The 27067-nt window shown below is 31.8% G+C and overlaps 1 protein-coding gene across 6 annotated transcripts in view; it reads right to left on the bottom strand.

The window, feature by feature from the left end:
* Positions 1–27067, bottom strand: part of LOC134693659 (uncharacterized) — an 82916-nt gene that overhangs the window by 53001 nt on the left and 2848 nt on the right. For 3 of the 6 annotated variants that reach the window (XM_063554542.1, XM_063554547.1, XM_063554548.1), the window contains exons 2-3: positions 3693–3747; positions 1537–1623 (exon numbers count right to left, since the gene is read on the bottom strand). The gene's annotated coding sequence lies outside the window, so the exon portion shown is untranslated. Of the gene's footprint in view, positions 1–1193; positions 1408–1536; positions 1624–3066; positions 3083–3692; positions 3748–13144; positions 13185–27067 lie in introns of those variants that run through there. The other 3 variants (XM_063554543.1, XM_063554544.1, XM_063554545.1) reach the window with 3 other exon arrangements.

Below are 27067 nucleotides of genomic sequence, written 5' to 3'. Positions count from 1 at the left end.
GTTTTAAACGCCTTTTGAGACTTTGTGTACTCGTTGTCCTTATCATAATCAAATACTCCAAATCTTATACCTGCCACAGTTCCTAACCGACAAGTATAAAAAGTAATATACGAGGATTAGAATTATATACCTTTAATTTTAATCTTTCTTGTTATTGATTTGAAACATTGCCATTAAGAATCTTAAACTTTTGTTACAGCGTTGCATGTTATATTGTTTGGGCTTACACGGAAGGTGAAAGAAAAGCTTACTGTTTAATTAACTATTGATTCAATTTACAAAACCTTTTATCTCTCAATTTCATCTGGTAATGTGAACAATGTATGTTAAGTTCTAAGCTTTAACCATGTCTAAACTTATGCTGGCAATCTTTTCCCTTAATTTTTTTTAATAACAGTTAATATTCTGCTGTTATATAGTACTAGTACTCCTTGACACTCATCACCTATAATACCAAATGAAATACAGATTTATTGTAGGAAAAATACACATCTGCCCAATATCAAATCTGTAATGCCTTTCTCTCTAATATTAATTTACTTAATGTTCAGAGGCAAATATGCCTATTCAGAACAAAACAAATATATAAGAACAAATTTTTAAGGCTGGCAAATTGATCAGTATATAGGCAAGATATTTTGACTGCCATTGGTGAAAAGGGTATATTAGAAAGGGCAGAAATTTTGACTTGCTATAGATCACCAACAGACACCTCAAAGTAATTTTGCCTGAACTGACTGACAAACACTGATTCCACCTACTCTTAAAACCTTGTTCAGAATGATAACAACTGAAACACTGAAATAACAAGGTGTAAAGAGAAGGTTGTATCTTGTTACTGGATTTCAGTCCATTCATATCAAAGAACACATGCAATATGACTTCAAGGTGTTTGTGAGGTGACCTATAGCAAGTCAAATTCACATTATTCACATTTTTTTCTTCTTATATCGAAAAAAAATAAATTACAGTATCTAATATCTAACTTACAAAGCTTAAAACTAAGGATATATGAATATGTCATTGCGAAATCGTAACAATTATGTCACTTACCATTTTATTGTACATTCCAGTTAAAACATGTGCATTCCATCATAATTGAATTTGATTACTCTATTTCAATAAATTATCAATTATGAAAAGTTTTCAATATATGTAAATAAAATAACTTTCAATGAAACATTGATTTTTACCTATGTAAATAATGGTGTGTTCTCCATTCACAAACATTAGTCAATAACTTTAGAACAATATAAGTCTATGTAAACGACACTCAGCGTCCTGTTCTAAAACAATTCCATAGTTTGTCCGACAAAACAAACTGTTTACCCATCTGTGAAAACTTTAAACACATACACTTTTACTGTTTTTATTCTCTTTTCAAATTTTGAACAAAACAGTGTTTTTCTTTTAAGTGAAAATTTCTTTAAATCTTATCGCATATTAAACAACAAAGTCACTTGGTATACATACTTCTATTATTGTCAGTTTAAATTTTTAAATAACGTATAAAAGTGTCTTTGAATTTCCACTTACCTGTCAAAAGCCCAGTGATTATAAAATCCAAACTAAATCTGCTGAATTTCCATCAAACTTTTTCTCATTAGAAGGACTTCTGTGTACCTATAAATCCATGAATTTATTATAAAAGATTTTACTTAGCAGTAAAAAAAAAATGTCTCATCGTCAAAAATCAAATCTTGTATTTAACTCCACCTGAATATAAATCCTAAAGAAAATATTTTCTAAATCATTATGTGTATTCCAGGGTCTAATAAATTAATCATAATTACTAATTCCTCAAGGTAAAATATTAAATCCGAAAGATTAGCTAATCCCCAAAATTGTAAAAATCACATATAGCCAATTTGCTTTCAATGTAGATATGTTGATTAATCTGTTCATCCGTTTAAATATCGAAAAATAGTACTAATGCCTTACGTACTGACATGACTAGACCTGTGAAATATTTAACTGTTAGATCAAAAATCATATCAAACCATAGCTCACCAAATTTAAATAGTACTTTTCAACAGGCGCGATAATTTTGTCACCCATCTAACAGATAACCTACCGTATGTCGGCAACCGATGTCAAATTCTACATATCATTTGCATAAAAGATTTAATGGTAAATTAATATACTAATTGAAATTTAAAACGACTGTAGCATTAACAATCTATTTAAACCATCCTAGAGTTTCAAAAAATATTGGCATTGTCGATTTATTATCATATAATGACACAGCTACTTTAACATTTAACTCAGTTGGTCAAAAGCTATAGAATTGTCCAGATAGATTTATAAACAGTCTGACCAATAAAATACAATAAAACCCAAAGTAATGTCCATGAAAATTGTGTTTCATATGACTCTAAATGTTTGTGTCTCAATAATTGCATGTAAATTGTTTGTTTAGTTCTTCTCATTAAAAAAAGCTAAAAAGGGCCATATAAAGAGTTTTAATTAGTTTCATAGAACCAGAGACATATAATACATTACTGTATTATATGTCTCTGATAGAACTAAATATATGATGGGTTAAATTAGAAACTCAAGCGTTCCAATAGACCACTTTCGAGTTCATCCGTCACCGGAAAAAACTTGTCAATTATACGCGCCTTTATCATCGTCATTTGTGCGTTTAGGGGCATCGTCACTTCCTTCCAATGTTGAGCGATTGGTTGGAAAACTATAATTCTATATCGTACGAATTATTCGGCAAATTGAATTCTCAAAATTGACAATCAACACTGCTGTCATTAGGGAAATGTCAGTAAGTACCTACAGAGCAACCATTATTTCTAGTTTATCCTGCACAAAGACGATCACTAAGACGCTTGATGAACGTAAATAGTGCAGGGATACAGGCGAGCCCCTCTATCTGGTAAATGACGTCATAAAGGCGTGTATAATTGACAAGTTTTTGCCGGTGAAGGATGAACTCGAAAGTGGTCTATTCTTTTGAATCCATTTCATTCCTAGTTGAAAATCTTTGCCTGAATTCTTACAGTAAGATAAGTTGTAGCAGTAACAGTTTTGAAGCTATAAGGAATATAAACATACCCCCCTTTCTAACTGTGTCTGTCCTAGGTCAGGTGGCCAGTAATTCTGTGGTTGTCCTTTGTTGCTGATCATTGTATCATATTTATTGTTTGCCATAAATCAGGCCATTGTTTTTTTTCATTTGAATTGTTTCAAATTTATTCATGACATGTATTGGTTTTGTTCATTGAAAAAGGCTGTAGGGTGACCAATGAAGTCCATAATTGCTTACATCTACATAATTTGCTTTCTTGTGAATAGTTAATCATACCACATCTCTTACTGTTGTACGGGCAATCCATACAGCTAAATAATGGCCTCTTGATAAACATGTTACGTTTGCACACTTTCTTGACTTCTTGTAAAACTTGCTGATTTGTAAGAAACAAAGGAAGCTTTTAACCTTGTCTGTATACCGTTGTAATTGCAAAAGCTTGACAGAATAAAGATATATATATAACCTCTGCTCTCAGTTTTGAAAATAAAACATTTTAATTTTCAATTTACTTGATTATTATATAAACCAAATATTATAATGTTGTGCTTAAAAATACAAGATTTTTGATAGACTTAAATATATTTTTTTTTGTGTATAACTGTTTCGGACATTATCTACCATGACCATTCACCAGCTCTTCCAAACATACCTGGTAGTTTGTATTTAATGCTGTTATATTCTTGTTGGTCGTCATGTTGGTATCTCTGAAAAATATAATAGTATATTTTAGTTCCAATTTAGTCTCATATTCAATATTGAAGGGTTTCATTCAATATAAAAAACAAGATGTGGTATGATTTCCAATGAGACAACTCTCCACAAGAGACCTAAATGTCACAGCAATTAACTACTATAGGTCACTGTAAAGCCTTCAACAAAGAGCAAAGCCCATACCGCATAGTCAACTAAAAAGGACCTGAAATGACAATGTAAAACAATTCAATCGAGAAAAATAACAGCCTTATTTATGTAAAAAAACAATGAACGAAAAAACAAATAGCACTTTTTGACAGATATATGAACAGGACCAATGTGAGATAATATAAATTCAATGACAATCATTTGATTATACATGATAACATCAAGAAAGTACTCACAACACTAAATATATTTAATTTCAGACCAATGCATTCAGTTTGTTTTATTATATAAGAAATTTATCCTATTACAAATGAAATTTGAAATTTAATATATATCTTTGTGTCATGAATATTGATGTAATCCATTGTCAATTCAGTTTAAATATTTATAAAACTATCAAACTATTGCCAATTGTTTTTACACTAAGAAACCATAGACAATGCACAGTTTAAAACTCAATAATTGACAATAAGAAAGTTTATGTAAGATAAATTATGAAGATACAAAAGTTCAATTGGTTAGAAGAAGATGAGGTGAAATAGTAGCACACTTGATTTAAACTTCATAGCTTAGAACTTTGTATAAATTTCCATAAACTAGAGGCTCTAAAGAGTCTGTGTCGCTCACCTTGGTCTATGTGAATATTAAACAAACGACGCAGATGGATTCATGACAAAATTGTGTTTTGGTGATGGTGATGTGTTTGTACATCTTAATTTACTGAACATTCTTGCTGCTCTCTATTATCTCTATCTATAATTACTTGGGCCAGTAGTTTCAGAGGAAAAGATTTTTGTAAAAGATTACTAAGATTTACGAAAAAATTGTTAAGAATTGACTATAAAGGGCAATAACTCCTAAAGGGGTCAACTAACAATTTCGGTCATGTTGACTTATTTGTAGATCTTACTTTTCCTACATTTATTGTTTTTTACACTTTATCTCTATCTATAATAATATTCAAGATAATAACCAAAAACAGCCAAATAACCTTTAAATTACCAATTCAGGGGCAGCAACCCAACATCGGGTTGTCCTATTCATCAGAAAATTTCTGGACAGATAGATCTTGACCTGATAAACAATTTTACCCCTGTCAGCTTTGCTTTAAATGCTTTGGTTTTTGAGTTATAAGCCAAAAACTGAATTTTACCCCTATGTTCTATTTTTAGCCGTGGCCGCCATCTTGGTTAGTTGCACGGTTCACACCACACATTTTTCAAACTAGATACCCAAATGATGATTGTGGCCAAGTTTAGTTAAATTTGGCCCAGTAGTTTCAGAGGAGAAGATTTTTGTAAAAGTTAACGACGATGGACGACAGACGACGGACGCAAAGTGCCAGGTGAGCTAAAAAGGGGGAGGGTTGACATTGTATGCAATGTACTACATTCTGATGAAAAAAAGATTTCAAGTCCATTAGAACAGTACCTTTTCTTATAACAGACACTTATGTATGTTGATCCATGGAACCTGAATTACTCATTTTACAAAAAAATACCATACCTTTAATATTTTTGTTAAAAATCTGAAGAATAAAATGATTTCAGTCACCACATTGTACTTAATATTTCTCATGCTATAAAGTTATAAAGTCTGGTAAAGAGTTAAAAACAAAACACTGTTTGGAGTTGTGGTTTAAAATTGCTGACTATTAACTTTAACAATTTCGTAATGTTCTCTGTATTGATACTATTCAAGTCAAGATATCTGAAATCAGTGTTGACAATCATACTTAATATCCAAAACCAATTTTAAATTTCCGTTATAATCTCTTAACATGATAACTAAGTCGTCTTTTAATTCAAATCTTAAAGAGCTGCGATAATTAGGATCTTTAAACAACTTTTCCAATCTTTTCTGGCTATAGATACTAAAGATTTATCTAAATTAAGCTTATTAAATTTTGCTAGGAGAGAAGTGTAGTCACTACACAAGTGGTTTAGCTGGACGTTTAAAGTAGATAGTACATTATGTAACATCCTAAGTGTCTTTTGTACAAACAGTTCATTGAGGTTGACTTGTAAGTGTCTCCGTTAAATCACATTGTAAATACATGTAGTACGTTTGGTATTCTCAAAGGGGCTAAATCCGCTCTTATAAAGCATGGACTTTGGACTTTACTTCATAGTCCGTCCATTGACATCATATAATTTAAGCTTCATCCCCCCTTTTTCACACACAACATAATTAAAGCCTGTATCCTGATTGTTATTCTAATTGTAGAAAATAATTGATTGATTGATTAAACACCATTTTATGCACTTTATGCACTTCAGCAATGAGAATAATATTGTTAGTACAATCACATACTAGCTATATATAAGTGCTGCAATCACATCTTTTTTTTATTACCTTCTATATTTTTGAGAGATTTGACAACAAAGTTTAAATGCTTTACAAAATACTGTATCAAATATGAACATTGAAATTTCCCTTTAACTATATACATTTGTACTCTGGACCCATAGCATTCAAAAATGTAACTAGACTACCAAAATGCTCTTCAAATAAGGGAGAAAAATCTTCAGGTTGCTCTCATTGAAAAGCAATATACATTCAGTTTGCAATGATAATATTTCATATCAGATATATATATTTATATATATATAAAATTTAAAGGTATTACCCCACATTGTTTAAATTATAAACCTGCTAAGACCTTTAAATCGCTTCAATATTGAGTCTATATTGCATTTCACAATTACTCCCTTGATTTTATGGGGCCATACATAATAAAATATAGATTTATACTTCAATTTGTCCCATAAACTAGGTCTATATTCACTGCTTAGGGTAGCATTTAATATGTTATTAAATAAAATATAGAAAGTCATTAAAAGAAAGAAGTGAATGGTAAACTGAAATTCGGATGTCTATAAACAATTGATTCCCGCTGTTTGGAGAGCTCTGGAGCACCAAATAGTCCTCTTATTATTTTCTAAGGATGTATTGACCTATAAATACTTGTATTTTGACTATTCCAGAGAATGATAATGATTTCAAAGGATGTGTGGTGAATACTGTGTTCTGTTTGCCAGTTGATTCTGATGTGACATACATATATACTATAGAAACATGCGATTTTACAATTCCAGCATAGAACAAGTTATTCATAGGAGCATTTAATAATTGACAAGTGTTGAAATATATAGGCTGCTGTCAAAGCAACAACTTTATCCAATGAAAATCAAATACAGAAAATCAACAAACTGAAAATTACAAAAATCACAGAATCATCAATTGTCAATACTTTCATTCTCTTTAAACCTTTTTACTATTTACAGTAGAACATAGAATGATAAATAACATCTTATATTTACCCATTGAAGGAACATGATATTTTCACCCAAACAAAACATTACCTGATACTTTAATACTACATATAAAAAGTTTTGAAAGTTACTACACCCATTAAATGTTTTTTTACCAAGTGATCTAGCAGCAAAACGATGCACTCTGGTCTTATTTTGTCTATTTTTTACATTAATTGACAGAGGGGTCACAAACATTTGAATCCTGTCAACTATGATGGATTTGCCATACACCTTATCATATCCTGATAAGTTCTTAAATTACACATCTTTTCAAACCAGTTGAAGCTATCAGCTTGTTAAAGCAATGTATTGTGCATAAAACCTTTCATACAGACTTGTTTAAACCATTGAAACACATCAAACAAAGCATTTTTAATGTAAAAAAAAATCTATTATCTATCAACATTTTAAAATGTTCACTTTCAAAACTTTTCCCTCCCTCAGCTCCATATGCAAACTCCTAACAGCGTTATTGTTCAGGTCAAACTTCCCCTTCTCTACAAAAAGTGTAGCCAGATGTCACCACTGTTTTGGAGTTTGCTCCATAAGAACTGAACAGGAAGTTGGAATGGACTAAATAGTGATAGGGTGTGTTGATAATGATGTTTACTTTTAACTCCTAAAACCTCCTGGTACAACTCCAGAAACACCCCCTCCCCCAACCCCTGGCACCTCCTGGTACAACCCCAGAAACACCCCCTCCCCCAACCCCTGGATCCTAAACTGGAAGTTCATACAGTAAAGTCAATTGCACCATGTAAAATTTGTCAAAATAACAAATTTCATTTTCTTCTACACAATATTGTCGATACTTTAACATTGAAACATACATTAACTCTACTACTATCAATATTAATATACATGCTCCATTTTGTTTCAATGGGATTCTATGAACCGATTCACATAATGATTATTTAAATGACAAAATATTGTCAACTTGTAATTAAGAGAAATTGATTTTTTAAATTGATCCATCTTCAGTGTTTAATTGAAATAAAAATCGTTTGAAATAATTTATTCACTTTACTAATGTTTTTATGATATAAGTATCAAAGAGAGCCATTTAAAGCTTGAAACATTTGTGAAATTTGATGTCTTTGAGTGCCATTTTGTTACGTTTGAACAATTTGTTAAATATATTAGAGACTCCAAACAGCCTATATTAAAATCTATATTACCAGTTATCTATGGTCATTGCCAATAATGACAATTCTGCAGTATGAAATAAAGAGAGTTTGGATGATTAACAACCAGATAACTATTCACCAAAGACCATAGGACAAGGGTGTGAAGATCTACTATTAACTGTATAGCCCATATCATATAGATTATTATAAAGACCCAAGGATGAAAAATATGAAACAGTTTGTTAGAGAAAACTATCAGTCTAATTTATGTTGAAAAAATGAAAGAAAAAAAAATTGCCGACAGCAACCAAGGGCAGCCACTGGCTTGGGTCAGTCACACACATCACTGGCGTCAACGTGATGATCGTAACTGCAATTACGATCATCCCAATATGGTGGACACAAATATAGGAATATTTTAGAAGGCTAATTTCTCCACTTTAACAGCTTATTTTCAGATTTGTTTTATATCAAGAAAAATCTTTATAAGCATTGCCATTAAATGTGTTTTTCATAAATTATAGAAAAATAACCAGAAGAACGAATATCGAGATTCAAAAAATCACGATGATGATCGTAACGTCGTCTACAGATGATCGTAACTTTGACTTGTTTTTATAAAAAGATGATCGTAACTCAATTTTCTAATGGTTTTTTTCGCTTAATGAACACCCTATTTAGCAGTCATGATAAAAAAAAAAAAAAAAAAATCAATCAAAGAATAAATGAAAACCGCTAGTTACGCCGGGATTTGGAAAAATGCAGGAAAGGAGATTTGAGTAAAAAAAGACCGGATGAACATCTTGGCCAAACAAAAAAGCATGATGACAATTTATGTAAAACAAATCAGGACGAAAAAAAGCAGGACCGAATAGAATAAAACTAAAAACACAGGATAGAGAGATCAACATAAAAAATGCAGAACGAAACTATTCATCCTAGTCCCTCCCCCAAATAAAAATCAAATAGTAACTCTCTTTAAGGTGGTATGGGTGTCTTCCTCCATCTTGGATTGTAAAAAACAGAGAATCAAAGTGTTAATTATTTTTTATTTTTTTTTTTAATTTTAATTGACATTTTAAGGGGAGGTAACTCTTAAACGGTGCATTTTCTGAAGGATTCTGAATGGAATTTTCCTATTTTGTGTTTTAGCCGGAAAAACATACGGTGACCCTATCTTTTCTATTGATATTCTCAAAGCAGTGTCTGAAAGCTATCTTTTCCTGAAGTATTTAACAATTTTATCATTTGGTTTAGTTTCTAATCACAAAATGGCGTTTTTTCCTGTATAATCCATACAAAATCTGTCATTTTGTCCCATCCTGTAGCTTGAGAAAATGCGTGGTGACCTATCATTTTTATTATATTTTTCAACATGTATCAATATATACTACGTTTTGGCGAAGTATGAACAAATTCTATAATTTTTATTTTAGACTCCCATACCACCTTAATGACGGTTTCATTGTTGTTGTTTTTTATTTAACAGATATGATTTCACTTCTTAATGCTTTATTTTTCAACGTCTCCCTTCAAAAACGTAAATCTGTTGATAAAAGAAACTATTAAGTCTGAATTCCCCAAAAATACCAGATCCTCGAAAGGTACTATTGTCCCTATAAAGTGTAGGAAAAATGATAAATAATCTTCAATTTTAATAAACTGGTCATTAATATGAACTGTTCAATACCTTATTCATATAAAACATATGCACTCAATATAAAGTTGTTAACCCCCAATGTATTTAAATATTGAACTAGATAAATTAGAAATACCAAATCTCACAAAGTCATAACCATTTGTGTACTTACAAATATGACATTACCCTCCCCTCAGTGATCATTTCTCATTATCATCACAATATCAGCTGATAATGTACATTTTTACGCATACTAAACAGCTTTATTTGTCCTTATTTATCAAAAAATGCTTCATGGGAGCAGACAGTTATGATCATCTTAAGTACAAGTTACGATCATCGTTGATAAAAATAAATAAAAGTTACGATCATCATGGTGATTTTATGAATCTCGATTTTCATTCTTCTTGTTGCTTTTCCATCCTGTCCGAAAAAATATTTCAATGGCAATGCTTATAAAGATATTTCTTGGAATAATACAAATATGAAAATAAGCTGTTATAGTGGAGTAATCAGCCTTATAAAATTTCCCTATATTTGTGTCCGCCATACTGGGATGATAGTAACTGCAGTTACAATCATCACGTTGACGCCAGTGACACATAAATAATGCCATAGGGGTAGATATGTTTATGAGCACTCAACCATCCCGCAATCTATATGCACAGAAACTTTTTTTCCTCTTTAAAAAACACCCAAACATACTCATAAAACGTTTTTTATAACCTTTTAGTTAATTTCGGAAGTACCATAAACAAGTATCGACTCAGTCATTCCTACTAAAAAAATACCAACAAAATATCTAAAATGTTTCCCATGTACCATTCAAACTCATTAGAACATCAAAAAGTCTTTCAGGTTTAATTACAGAGGAAAGAAATAAAACGTTAATGGTGATCATTTCCATACTGGGTGTTATAATGCACTTCTCACACCCTTTAACTTGAATGATAGCAATACAAATGTAATATCGTTTGGAAATGTCAATGTTTAAATTTCTTTTGTACTCATTCAAATGTACAAAAATTCTTTACATATGACAGATTTGCTAGGATACAAATGGATATTTGCCTCCATCTACCATTCACAAGGGTTTTGATTTGTAATGTGAGGTGTCATCTTTATAACTTGAAATATCATGCATTTAAATAGCACCATGCAGAATCAAATTTATACATAGTGATATTTTTATCATTTTTTATAGTTTTTAAAAGATATATTTTAAAATACATTTAAAGAAAATGTGTACCTGACGAAATAAAGTGGAATGCTTTTGACAAGAAAATGGTGTTGTCTTACAATGTAAACTTTTAAATAATTTTTAGAAAGGTGAAAACTGTGAGTCTATTTTCATTTTTTTCTTTGAGGACTGCTTCATTTCAAATTTGTTGTAAGATATACTTTTCTATATATTTATGAATACTTTTAGAAAATTCCAGAATTCTGGTGATACTAGTTAGTAGTATACAAGGGTAAAGTATCAATAAAACCAACTATCTAATAAAAGGCCAGGAGACTAAATATTAGGCAAAGCATTAAATCATAAGATTACCCTTTATCAAATTCAATGTATACATTTTTTGTTTGGACAAGGTCCTCGCACAAAATCTCTCCAAAGATTTGTAGCCATTTATCATATTAGATTTTTATTTATTGTTTTGTATGTATATCAGCCCATTGGTTTTCTACTTTGAATTGTTTAACCTTTTGACATGTCGGTCCTTTAAATTTAAGTGTTATTGCTAACTGCCTGATTTATGTACAAAACATAAACAAAAACAAAAACAAAAACATATGATGTACAGCAAAAAAATAAAAACTACTGACTTACAGGTTCCTCACTTGGACTTGGGATAGGCACTTCAAGAATGTGGCAGAGCTTTTAATGTTTGCTGGTGCCAAACCCTCCCCCTAACCTGGCACAGTGGTGTAACACAGAGGCAGATTTTGTTTGATTTATTTGGTTGATTATATAGGCCTAAAGAATCACTGAGACATGATTGGAGCAGGGCCCCGTTTTGGAACATTTCTTGATCAGCCACTGTAACATAAAACATCAAAACAAATCGTGCACATTTTTATATAACATTTGTTCAATTTAAAAATTCTTCAAATGAAATTATACAGAATCAACCTTATGACTTTGGCTGCCAGTTTATATGTCTACATGAAGATTAATCTGATAATCTGTACACCCCCTAGTTGACTAGTCAACGATAACTTTACTTTGATCACTTACCTTTTACAAACAAGTTGATACATTTTCAAATCTTTGCTTATCTGTCCAGTCAATAAAGTATTAACAAGCCCTATAGTTTAGTGAACTTTTCTTGTGAAATGATAAGTTCTTATAACTTGGAATCTTTGCTGTCAAACAAAATATGTACTCAGGATCTTAACAGTTGAAGGTTTGTTTATCATATTTGCAACTGCTCACAAGTTTCTACTAGGGCAGTTCCCCTATTTTCATTTCACAAGATCATCACAATTTTGATTCTGGTGCATATTTACTTAAGAATGTATGCACTGTTTGAAAAGATTAGAAGACTTCAGTTTTCTCTTGAAATGTATGCAATATCTAAATATGTATCTGAGTTGTCTTATTATAATGACATTTATCATTTTAGATAGTATATGTTCTTCTAATAATCTTCAACACGGAACAGATACCTAAGAATTATATATTGTTGCTGATTTAGTCTAGTAGAAAATATTCTAAGAATATTCAAGATATCAAAGAACAAATCAGAAAAACTACAATAGAAAGATGTTGTATAGTAAGGTCAACTTGGTTGAGAGGTGGCCGCCCGCCCGCCCGCCCAGGACTTTAGACGTAAATACCTACATGTTTTAATAAAACTAAATGATTAGGATTGATTCCATGATTTTAGAATAAGTCAACTCATTCATGTTCCAAAGTGTGAGAAACCAAATACAACATTTAATCGCAACTGGTACAGAAAACAGCAAAAAAAAACAGAAACAATTTCACACACTATTATTAACTATCAAGTTTTAACTATTTCATGAGTTAATTTATTGTTTCATTATCAACATGATTGTCTCCAACTTGTACCCTATCTGGCTGATAAGTTTTCTAATATTCAAGGTAGCCAAGTTCAAAGCTATATAACATATTCATAGGTATAAAACTTACCATTAAATCTACCATACTATTTACTTCAAGTCAACAATAGCTAAAAAATAAATTACTCTTGTGTAATTTAAATACAAAATTTTAATATGTGAAATTTGAGTGATTATCAATACAACTTAATTCATTTGAAGACAGTATCTCTATTTTTTTCTATTCAACACTTTAAACAAATATCAAATAGGTTTCAAATTAAAACCTACCATTCAAATTGTCAATACACAACTCAAAGAAAGGAATTCAGCATGTAAATAAATGCTGTAGGAGTTTTTAAAATAAATTGTCAATACACAACTCAAAGAAAGGAATTCAGCATCTAAATAAATGCTGTAGGAGTTTTTAAAATAAATTGTCAATACACAACTCAAAGAAAGGAATTCAGCTTGTAAATAAATGCTGTAGGAGTTTTTAAAATAAATTGTTGACACAGAGATATGTCTCTCCTTTTTGTAACTTTTGTAGTATGATGCAAATATTTGAACATAAATAAAGGAACAGAGTTTCAATGTCCCACATATTTTATATTTCCAAGGCCCATAACTCTCTTTAAAAAAGTCAATCATCCACCATTATACAACTTGTTTGAGATATTGCTGATATAAAACTATAATATAAGTTTTATAAAAATCTGGCAATAATTGTACCAATGGGAGCACTAATGAGGAGATTTTACATAAAAGTTATCTCAAGAACTTAAGTGTTAACATGCGAAAAGTGATGCACTCACCCAGCATGAGAAATAGAATTTAATGACTAAGATTGCAACCACACATGGCTGTGAATTTTAATACAAATGCAGGGGCGTAGCTAGAAAGAAACGATGTGCAAGCAACTTATTTGGGACCCTTTTATGCAGGAAAATGTTTTTTTTTCGGTTTTCGGTCATAGGACAGTTGATAGAGAAGCTTCATGTAGATAGGACTTATAAACAATTTATGAATGTAAAACTATTTATAAAGCTGCTGAATAGAGTAAATCATGGTTAATTGAAAACATAAACTACACATTTTTCTGATACAGAATTTACTCGAAATTGTCCAAAATCTGCTCTTCGGTCTGGGCAGAAACGAACTCTACTTATTTGTCGGCAATATTCACACTATCCCGATGAATATGCAGTTATGCTAGCGATTATTATCTGTCATTGTTCATTGGTGGTCGTACATTTGATTTCAACAGACGTAGTACATTGATAGATCTCCACGGTAGCACTCGCGAGATGTTATAAACCAGTGTACGTGTTCGCCATCGAGCGACCTCCCAATTTCATCAAGAATTCGTCAAAATTACATACCAGGTCAGTTTCGTATGTCTCTGACAATGTTGAGATTTGTTCGTTTGTTATATTTCCTACAACAGGAGGAAGAAGATACGACACAAAGAAGCGATTTTCTGATAATACCAGACACGACTCCACTCTCCAGTTCCATTATCATAGGCATTCGGTTTTCATATGGTCTATAAACGCAAAATATAATGAGAATTTCCAATACTGTTTTGGCGTGTTTGCAGGATGAATGGCTCTGGTAGTCCGTCGAACACATCGCCATGGCATAATTTCAACGATATTGAAGGGTTCTGAAGTGTTAGACTGAGTATAACAAATTCAAATTGTGTAAAAGATACAAGTTACACTGTCCGATTTCGTCATGCATGATCTTCAATAAAACTTCTATTCTGAAACCAAATGCCGTTATTTAATGAAATTTCATAAATTAAAAAAGTGACAACATATGTGTTTCCTTTAAAATTTATTTTGTATTTTTTTTATTTTGCAAAAAAAAATTTTGCATGCCGAACCGATGTGCACTAAACTGCGTGTTGGCGTATAGGGAGCTATGCGCCTGAAATGGATGTCCCTACACAAACTGATTGTATGATGCATACAAGACTTTGATGTGCATATATATATTATATATAATTTACCAAAATCTGGCAGGCCTGTTTAGGTTAGAGAAAGTATATACATGTTACTCTCTGGTCTGTCTGTGGCTTAAGATCATTAAATAAGGTTATTGTATACATCATAACTATATATGATTGTCCCAATTATTTGTGCCTCCCAATTGTTAAAATCATTATAGTAAATATCTTTTCTCATCATGGACCCTTTAATTGGAATAAAAATATTTTTATCTTTATACAAGCAATAGATTTTATCTCATAGTTTCTCTATATATATATACCCCAGTAATAATCAAACAAAATTTTGTAATTCTTTTTTCAAACTAATTCTATTTATTATTACATATAACAAATAGGATCAGGCACAAGATAACATCAAAATGTTTTGTAATATTTTGATTCAGCCCTTTGTATGTGTTGTATAACTTCTCTGACTTTGAAATTGAATTTAAAAAAAGTACTTTTAGAGTAATCTGAAGATGTTTTAAGCAAGTTATTAAAAAATTACTGCATTAATCTAAGCACTATTTCCTCATAGGTATATTTAAGAAATAATTCATGGGGGCTTGAATATATTGTGATTTTACCACGGGTTGGCCCTTTATGACAAATATTTTACCCTGAGCGTTAGTGAGGGGTAAAATATCAGCATAAAGGGACAACCCGTGGTAAAACTAGATATATTCAAGCCCCAATGAATTATTTCGATTCTAATAGGACAAATACGGCAATTCTTTTGGATCAAAGCGCTCTAGGTGGAGGCAAATATTTGCCGTTCTCATAAATAAACGCACTTGACGTAAAAGAACGGAGCAAACTAAATAAGTGACATGTTTTAACTATTTAAAATAATGTATTTAGATAGTTTTGGATGAATTTAAATGATAATTTACTTATATGTCTTACATGTATAAAAAAAATGGCTTATACCACATTTTAGCATTGTTTTTTTACGTTTCCTTGTTGTGATGATTTTCGGATTCACAAGCGTGAATTTTCCCGTAAAATGCTTATATTCTTATGTCATTGTTCTATGACGTCAGGTTCCTCATTGTTTAAAAAACATATGACCTGGGGGTACAATGGGAACAGCCCATGAAATATATTCATTTTTTACCAGGGCTGTGTACTCAAAGCGTTTGAATAACGTCATGTTAGAATAATTATTAAGCTTTAATAAATACCCTTTAAAACTATTGAAAGAAGAATGTTTATCTTATCTTAATCCTGACCAAAGCAGTGTTTGGGGTTAAAATGTTCATACTCTGATTAAAATTTCATAAAATTTGGTTTAGGCAAACTTAACCCTTACCATGCGGAATTGTTTTAAGAAAATGTCTAATTTTCATTTATTTGCAAAAATATGCAAATTATATGCAAATGAGCTTAGCCCCGTTGCTGTAGCATATTGATTTCTTTAAATCTAATATAGGTGATCACGGGGTGGGATGGTCAGGGTGAGGAGGCAGAATTTTTTTGGCAGGAATTTGCCCCAAAGTGGATCATCAGGTGCAAAAAGCGTCAATTTTGCCGATTTTTCACCCCTTCTCTTGACCCAGAAGACCCAGGGTTGCTGGTAAAGGTATCAAGCTGTAGCCTGCGTGTAGAGTGGACCCTAGTGAACAAATTGACCCTAACAGTTGTTAGGTCGGAGTTAATCTGATCTTGATTCAGCAGTCTACAGAATAAAATTGAGAATGGAAATGGGGAATGTGTCAAAGAGACAACAACCCGACCAAAATAAAAAAACACAACAGCAGAAGGTCACCAACAGGTCTTCAATGTAGCGAGAAATTCCCGCACCCGGAGGCGTCCTTCAGCTGGCCCCTAAACAAATATATACTAGTTCAGTGATAATGAACGCCATACTAATTTCCAAATTGTACACAAGAAACTAAAATTTAAATAATACAAGACTAACAAAGGCCAGAGGCTCCTGACTTGGGACAGGCGCAAAAATGCGGCGGGGTTAAACAGAAGGTCATTTGGACCCAAAATACTGAATTTCACGATTTTTGACGATTTTTGACTTCGAATGGACCCAAAACCGGAAGTAGTTGTTTCCTATGCGTATTTCAATAATAATAATGATCAGTAGTTATATGGCCGTGGGTTTGCACTATCTTTGCCAGTTTTATACCTCTGAACTTCTTGTGTAAGATACAGATGTGAAGCCTACCCCTCCAGAAAACCGAGGTTTAGCCAATTTCAATTTTCCAAGTCCATATTTGTGCTCAAAATGCTACTTATACATGAGAAACGTGAATATGGATAGCCTCAGGTTGACGGAACATGCTTAACTTTTAAAATAAGTATCATAAAGTGGACTTCTAAAAGTATGGAACGCCATTGGAGCCAATTAACGGTTATTAGGGTCCGCCCGTCAAATGACGGTTCCCGCATGGTAAGGGTTAAGTTATAGAACAGAGACAACATAAAAAACAAGGGTTTCAATTATCTAGGATGAACCACTAAAATATCTGCCTCCACAAGTCACTTGTGACCTTGTCACAGATGACCTTTTGGACAATTGGAATTAATCTTTAGTATCAATCAGTTAAACCAATAAAAGGAAAGAACTAGTGGTTTAATTTTGTTTTTCTTTTTTTGACTCAAGAGAAATTGTAAACTGTCTTAATTTAAAAATGGAAGAATAAATCTTCCATTAATTCGTAAGATTTTATTTTTCTAAATTGTTCTGAAATATTTGCCACTCGACATTAAGCAACTGTGAAAGGATTGCTTCCTTTAGAACATGTGGTAGATACTTAGTCCGCTGTAAGCGGTTGAGCTAGGGAAGTACATCTGTGTAGACAAAGATGATTGTATGTAGAATCATGCTCTCCAGTTACATTGGCGCCCAACTAAAAAACCCATGGTGGCTAGAGAGGAATTCTAGCTAGGGTATAATTGTGTGAGTATCAGAATGGTATGATGACTCTTGGAAGTGTGAAAGGATTACTTCCCTTAGAACATGTGGTAAATACTTAGTCAGCCATAAGTGGTTAAGCTGATGAAGTGCTTCTTTAGCTCAGTCGATTTATGCGCTGCCTTGTTACACAGAGTTCCCAGGTTCGAGTCCTGGTGGAGACAAAGATGATTTTGTATGTAGAACCATGCTCTACGGTTACACAACAAACAACCAATCAATTTTTCAATACCTACTTGAATACTCTTGATAAGGACAGTTACATACAGCTTTGCTGTAACTTACTATTGTTTGCAACAAATTAACTGCTACTTCAATGTTAAATATATATTTTAATATTCCTAAATACATTATTCAGCAATGGTAAAAAATATAATACAATTAATTTCTTTCTATTAAACATAAAAGAAACTGAATTAATCTGATTAAAAACCAGCTTATTTTTCTCATTAAAGAATTAATGTTGTAATAGATGATATAACTGGATAAATTAAACAGTTTAAATTCATTTTAATTCCTTAAAGAGCTTCATCATTGATTTATGAATTGTTCATAATTCACGTTTAAGAAAATGTGAACATTTTGATATCTGACATGTGGTTTGAATAAGTTAAACTTGACTCTAACATATTGAGCACCAAACACTAAAAGAAGAACTGAAAGGAGAACTGAACACTCTGACAGGAGTACTGAACACTCTGACAGGAGTACTGAACACTCTGACAGGAGTAGTGAACACTCTGACAGGAGTACTGAACACTCTGACAGGAGTACTGAACACTCTGACAGGAGTACTGAACACTCTGAAAGGAGAACTGAACACTCTGACAGGAGTACTGAACACTCTGACAGGAGTACTGAACACTCTGACAGGAGAACTAAACCTATGAATGAAATTTTGGTGGAAGTATCCAATGCCCAATGAGCTAGTTCAGTGCAGTCTAGCTACAATTAAGATGCTAGTGTTTGATTTTACTGAATAATCTCAATCAGATGATAGTGTATGGCTGTATATTATTACAACCCACTGACATTAAATTTTATTCAACCATTTAGGGTCAAGTCTGAAAGGTGAAATACAATTACCTTTAACCAATTTATAGTTATAATCATGATTGAATTTGATACCTATTTGACCCTTGTATATTTTTTGCAATGCATGAATGGAATACTCATTTTATGATCAGAGCACATATTTTAGAATCTCATCTTTTTCCCAATGAGACAAACTCTTAAATAAATTAAAAAGAAATATCAAAAACAGAGACAGATTACACAGAATCATGTACAACAGGTTTTTACAAAGATCAATTGGCCTTTTAAAAGGATTTAGTTAGTAATTACCAAAACAGTCAACAAAGAATTTTTCTTCAAGTACAATGAAATAAATTTGCAACTGAGATGATGCTTTTGACTACTAGTATTCTGATCCACCTCAAGGATGAACTGTCTTGGAATAATTTTTTAACCAAATTGTAATTCTTAATTCATTTAAATTTACAATCATGTACCTTGCATATAGTTTTTCTTGCATAGGACCAGAAACTCTTGTGTGTTCATAAAAATTGTGACATTGAGAGTGTAGTATATGACGTAAACTCAAAACTTCAAGTTTACAAAACTTATGGCTTGCTTTTTACAAGTGCATGTACTTCTTTGATTTAAAATTAGGTTTAATATTGAAATATAGGTCTTAGCATAGAAGATAAAATCATGGTACAAATCTACAGAAAAGCAATAAAGAAAAGATTATCAACACCTCTGACGTTTAATTGTCATGTGATAGCAAACAAGATTTTAAGATATAAACTTTAAATAATGTCAGATATTTAACATGGTTAAGTAGCTTAAATTTGATCTTGTCTATAAAGTGTCTATTGAATGCTTCATGTCTGTAAATGGTTAGTTCATATATATTATATAGGGATTTTAGCATGTTTAGTACTCAAAGTTACAAATCTTCTGTATATGAATATTGTAGCCACTCTTAGCCTTTTGTCGGCCATACCTTAAAAAATTTGCCCAACAACCAATAATGTTAAATCTTATCTACATCTGAGAAATGTTTCCGAATTGGGGTAATTTCTGTGAAATTTTTCATATTTTCCAATTGAATGAGTATTTTCTATTTTAGACTGTTTAAATAAATAAAGAATACATTTCCACAGAAAACATGCCTGCTGCTCAAACTGCAATTTTCCTTGTTCAGTGAACCTTGAAATCAGTGAAAAAGCTGTAATTGGTATAAAAGTTAAATTTTACTTTTTTATAAATTAATATTGATTGATGATATTTAACATAACAAGAATGTGTCCATCTGATTACACAGATGTCCCACTCGCACTATCATTTTCTATGTTCAGTGGACTGTGAAATTGGGGTCAAAACTGTAATTTGGCATTACAATTGGAAATATCATATCATAGGGAACATGTGTACTAAGTTTCAAGTTGATTGGACTTTAACTTCACCAAAAACTACCTTGACAAAAAACTTTTCAGTCAGTCTGTTCTGCTTCAGATTAAAGTGAACGGACTGAGGGACAACCAAATGAACCAACACAAAGACCAGAAAATTCAACCTAGGAATGTTCTGGATTTACAGTATCACGTTTCCATGTTTCATGTACATGGTGTAATTGGGGTCACAAATATAATTAGGAGAACAAAAATCTCATCATAAACAAAGTATTCACCTGTAATCACAAAATCAACAAAAATTGGTATCCAACAAATATTAATGAATCCACAGTATATATAATAAGTGGAAATTGACTGTGTTGGATACTATTAGATACACAGTGTGCAATTGTCCTAATACTTTATAAAGAATTTATCAAACGCTAGACTTTTTCTGCTGCGTTATGTTGAAAAAATTAACAATGAAACACAACAACATTAAACGATGACGTCACCACTAATGCATCATGAACCCCCTATGAAATTTACTAGGGGTCAGGGTCACCACATGAGTGTATCACAAAGTGATAATTTACATGCGGTGTGATAAGAGGATGTATTGTTTCAATAAAATTCATATCAGTTGAGGCCTGACAAATTCCATATTATGACAATTGCAGTCACTGTGTAACGAAGGAATAGGTTCAGTAAGACCCCTTTTTTAGCAGTTTTACAAAATTGTTACAATGTACAAAATAATGTAAACTTTTAACTATTTATTAGAAAGTAGAATACTTCTGCTACACAAATATCCGCTGTTTTTTACAATACAATGCACATATGGACCATAATTTGGTATTCGGCCTTTGGTTTCTTTTTGTATCCTTTTTTATAAGTTCTAAAATTTTAACTTTTATTTTGTGGGTTGAGTTGGTGTTAGAATAGTATGAATGGAACAATTGAGTTTTTCGAGAAAAAATTAATACATTTTGATTCACCGTTTACGTGACATGAAACCAAACAGAAAACCAATCTTTATTTTCTTTATTTTGCACAATATATTTCAAAAGGCATAAATAAACACCATTACTAGTGTTACTTGCTTCATGTTAATATTTAAAATCTATTTTCAATGTTAAATTAAAGTTTTTTTTAAACCTGACAGGAAACCATGTTTGCACCTGTCCTAACCTGTACGAACTGTGACGCCCGTATATGACACGGAAATCAGGCGTAAAAATCATACTTTAACCTGGCGGCATTGCAGTGTTTACAAAATGCATATCCAGGCGTCAACCAGGCGTCAACCAGGCGTAAATTAGGCGTAACTAAGGCGTAAACCAGGCGTAAAATTAGGCGTAATATTTAAATGAGTACGCCTGGTTCACCAAAAAAATAGGCGTAATATGCAAATGAGTACGCCTGGTCAATAAATTAACCAGGCGTAATATCCTTACATAATACTACACTTATTTTATTTCAGTGTATTAACCTAGCTGTGTACTTTTGTGTAGTTGATACAAACTTTCTTATTGTTTGACAAAAATTTGAAATATTAACCATTGAAGAAGCTAATATAGAAATACATACATTTCATGAAGACAATGGCTCAAATAAGTTTAAGTCTAAATAAGAAATATGACCATTACTTTTTCTTGAAATGAAAGTAGCATTTTAACTAAGTTGTTTTTGAAAATTATTGTCTTTTGAACTAAAATATAAATGATAATACTACAGTTTAACTTAAAGTAAAAGATTTTAATGTAATTATCCAAGGATAAAGGTTTTGGGATTTCAAAATTTCTGATAGAACATAATACTTAATTATACTCACATTATTATTATTTACCATGTATTACTACTTTCCTTTTATTTCACAATTTTCATTAATTTATTTGATTTAGTATTTCCAATTTCAGATTCTTCCAAAAAGCACAAAACAAGCAAATTATCCCTGAATATATGAAGCTGCCATGTGTCCAACTCTTGCAAACTAAAATCTAAGAGCCAAATTTTGAAAAAAAATCCCATGATCCTTAACACAAAGCATTATGGGTATTTTTATTTATGCCATACTAGCAGTTTTACGCCCGTAAGAAAATTTACGCCTTGCTTATTTCTATTTACGCCCGTAAGAAAACTTACGCCTTGCTTATTTCAATTTACGCCAGGTTAACTTCTTTTTTCTACGCCCGTCAGGACTACAAATTTACGTTTCCTGCTCCCTTACGCTTGGATCTAGACACGTAACTACCACTTACGCCTGGTTTACGCCTTATTTCCAGGCGTAATACGCCTTATAATTTCGTACGGGAAGTCAGGAATCTGATGTACAGTAGTTGTCATTTGTTTATGTAATATATACGTGTTTCTCGTTTCTCGTTTTGTTTATATAGATTAGACCGTTGGTGTTCCCGTTTGAATGGTTTTACACTAGTAATTTTGGGGCCCTTTATAGCTTGTTGTTCGGTGTGAGCCAAGGCTCCGTGTTGAAGGCCGTACTTTAACCTATAATGGTTTACTTTTTAAATTGTTATTTGGATGGAGAGTTGTCTCATTGGCACTCACACCACATCTTCCTATATCTATAAGAAACCGAAAGCATTTTTTTAGTTTTATTTTATTGCAAAATCTGCTTAAAATAATCTGAACAGTATACTTTTTCTTAAAATCCATCTTAAATGTAACAGTATTATAAGACTCCTAAACATGTGCTTGTTTTGAAAACAATTAGTACAATTTATTCAGAATTTTCCATATTTTCTTCATTGATACAGGATACCATAATCGTTGTATCTTATTGTTTAAGCCAAAAAAATGTATTTATATTTGGTTTTGATATTCCAGTTATATACAATTTATTCCAAATCATTGGCAATGTAACATTCTTTAAATCCAGTAAAGAAAAAAACTTTTAACTTGGAATTAAAATCTTTAAAATAGGCACAATGTGATACTTGTGACCTGTACACCATCTACATGGTTTCCACATTTTAACCTACTTTAGTAGGCTACAATCAATAAAGTACTTCCTTTCAAGTCATGCATGGTAAAAGTTTACTTCTCCTTTGACAAGTTTATTGCGTTTCTGATAAGTGTTTGCAGAACATTAATAAAAAATATTAATTAAAAACTGTAACAAAGATGCCAACTTTGTACATTCCAAGTGTAACGGTATATTAACATGTATTTTTTATTAAATTATATTTATTCACCTAAAATATCCAGTAATATTTACTGCTGAAGTTAAATCAATCCAACGAGCATTGGTACAATGATAAGAGACGCAATTTCGATTGATTTTTCCAAGGACTCTTCACGTCATTATCGGGAAACGAAGTGTGTTCTAACGTCTGTCAAATATGAAATCGATTTTGTCAAGTCATTGGGCATTTTTTTTCACACAGGATCATATGTAACATTATGCACATAGGAAAAATAACAGACCACCGGCGCAATCTCTTTGACAATTGTATTTTCCTTTTTTAAACAAGACGAAACAAGTCTACAGATTATGTTTGCTAACATCCCGTTGGAAACAAAAACAATGTTTAGACCTAGTATTTCATACATCTGGCCGTACTGGCGTTATCACATGTTAGTCACATGTTTCACGTATGACCGGAAATGATTAGAACTTAAGGACAAAAACAATTTTAATAAATAACTGGACTTCTGTTTCGTGTGAAATGTAACGCATAACGATAACGTCATTTTCTTACTTAATTATTACAAAGATCAAAACAAGAATGTAAATCATCTCTGATTTACCTGTTTGAACATCTTGCGAGAGTTCATATTTGCATATTGTTTTTAAGAATTCTATTACAACAAAGCAGATTACATCATCTAAAATTTGCGTTACGAAATCGGACACAAAAGTCACGCCACTGTTCTTACATCTGCTACATAAATACTTATAGTTCTCGGCATTTTCTTCTCACTATTCTTATTGGTCCATGTTCTTTGTTATTTGAAAGCAAAAGTTACGAATTTGCCCGTGACGATTATCTATAAATCAGTCAGCGTTATGCTCTTCGGAAGCAAAAAGTAACGCGAGAAACGACACAAAAATACGGTTGTAGAATCTTTGAAATTCGTATATTTCAAATTTTTTTCTAGGGGAGAGTAGCATACACTTGTATGTTGATAAAAATAATGGCATCTTTAGATGTAGTTACAACTTTTCTTACAGTAATTCACATTTTATCACTTTTCTATAGTTATAGGAAACGGAGCCCAATAGCAAATTATGGTCCATACATATATCGGTTACTAGCATCATGAAGTCATGCTAAATTAGTACTGAAATCTTCACAATTTAAGCATTGAGTTAATTTTTAGATGATTTCCATCTTAAATTGACATGATGGAAGTGGTCCCATTTGTGTTTATTCTTACTATAATATTTAAATGAAAGTTGTATTTGATGATAATACATCACATATATAAAGATTGAGACTAAACATGAAAGCGGCCACTTTCATTGTTGACAAAAACCATCTGAAAAACATTTGTAATGACTAAAACCATGAAAACAGTTCAAATCTGTCACATAAACTAATTGAATTGACTGAAGTAGACACTCAAGTGTTTAAAAAGTGTCAAATACCTTCATCAGATGAACCTGAAATTTGAGGCCAAAATCCTGATTTTGTTATATTCAACAAATAATTATGTTCAAATTCAATTATTATGACAATATCTACCAGATATATCTAAATATTTAATCTAAAGTTGTAAAAATTAAATAAAAAGTTGGACTAAAATGCAAGTCAAAGCATTTTCTTTTATTAAGGCAATGGTATAAGGGAGATAATTCCAATTGACATTATAAAAAATTGTACTGAAATTTATTAGGAAAATATCAGCAATTCAAATTGTGAGAAATTACTCTAAATCAGGAAACATATTCGTCTAAAGATCAGCCCAACAATATTAGATCTGTAAATTTGCTTTAGCAATTTTTTTTTATTTCCTTTGCTAGTGATTTAAACTCGTGCTACTGAAATATGGTGGCACCAAAATGGCTTGCACTTTACCCTACAGACTAGACCACTCGACCACATAGGCTATACATATATGTGTGCTTTTGATTTCATTGGGTTTAAATGTACTCCAGACATTATCAAGAGTATGTCTGTTACAATTGACAATTTACATGATTTACGAATTTAGCATTTTGAAATTACACAGTTTCAAGTTACAAATTGACAATTTGCTAACATGAAATTTTGACCCTGTTGGTCTTTCCTTACATTTAGGCAATACAAATTTAACAGGCAGTACAAATAATGTTTCATTATGTATCAAAACTTAGAGTGACATACGTCAGTAAAATGCACAGCAAGGCATACATGAGGGTAGTAATGCCCTTTACCTTCAGGCCTCACACGGTCATTTTCAACTACCATTAGCATCAAATTGTTGGAAATTTTACCATGATTCTTCAAAATATCCTTATTATGCTTCGTCAAAGCTCTTAACCCTTTGACTGCCATGACATTGGAACACGCTTTACCTTTGACTGCTAAGAATCAGCCCGGCTTAGTACGTTATCAAACAGCGCCATGGCAACCCTTACAACAATTGATAACGTCACGCTATTGTGCATGGTGTCTGCATATGATTGCTCGTTTTGATGACACCACAGCTGTCTGCTCTGTTGATTTATCACTCTCAAGTGTCGAATTTTTTACTGTATTTGTGTTTTTTATTTTGTTCAGTCTTTTTGTGTTAATTGCAATTTATTAGTATTTGTAAAAGCTGATAGCCTCATTGACTTTATTGGTATTAAGAAGATATGTGCCACATTGCCAATATTTTGGCCTTAATGTTATTTTAAAAAAATTTCACAACCCATTTTAAAGAAGTAAAACCTGGAAATTATTTTGAAGAATAAATTCATCGTTTGTGTTGTATGAAATAAACCGTAATTAGTTATGGTGACAACACCAGTATTAAGTTTTAAATATTTCACGGTTTTACTTCGATTGCCATCAGTAGAAGTGTGACGTCTTTTGCGTCACTTTTAAATTCACGACGGACTCCCGTTCTAGAACAAACACTATGTGTAATATACTTTATTTAACTCAAATGTTCGGATTTTTGTACCAAATTCCATTGTCAAACTTTAGAAGAAAAAATTAAAAGCAATAAAAAAACTTAGGGATTTGGAAAGTTTGTTGTGTTTTTCAGATTTTGTTCCGCATGCCTATAATTAAAACTGTTTCTATAATATCAAGCATTGTCACGGAAAATAGGTATTTCGTTGATTTCGGTGAATGATAGAGCTGAGAATATAAATTTATTTGTGAAAATTACCACTGCATGAAATTGAGTTCCTACAATTACGGACAGGCACTGTTTCATTGTCTTGTTATACTTTTTAGTTGATGATCAAATTGAGAATGGAAATGGAGCATATGTCAAAGAGACAAGAACCCGACCAAATATGTTCAAGGATGGCTGCTTAACGTCAAGTGGCAAATACATATGCATATATGAAGGACGAAAGGATAAACAGGACAAGTCCTCTCCGCAATTCTAGAAGTGTGTTATGCATTTCTTGTTTCTGCGCCTCCTCTTTTTCCATCCCCCCACACACACTAACACACATATATTTCAGTCCTTTTCTATGCCACTACTCACACCTCCTTTAATTTTTATGCTTATAACAAAGATATGAAATAT

Source organism: Mytilus trossulus, chromosome 12, assembly GCF_036588685.1.
Source record: "Mytilus trossulus isolate FHL-02 chromosome 12, PNRI_Mtr1.1.1.hap1, whole genome shotgun sequence".
NCBI lineage: Eukaryota > Metazoa > Mollusca > Bivalvia > Mytilida > Mytilidae > Mytilus > Mytilus trossulus.
This window is presented reverse-complemented; position numbering and strand designations above follow the sequence as displayed.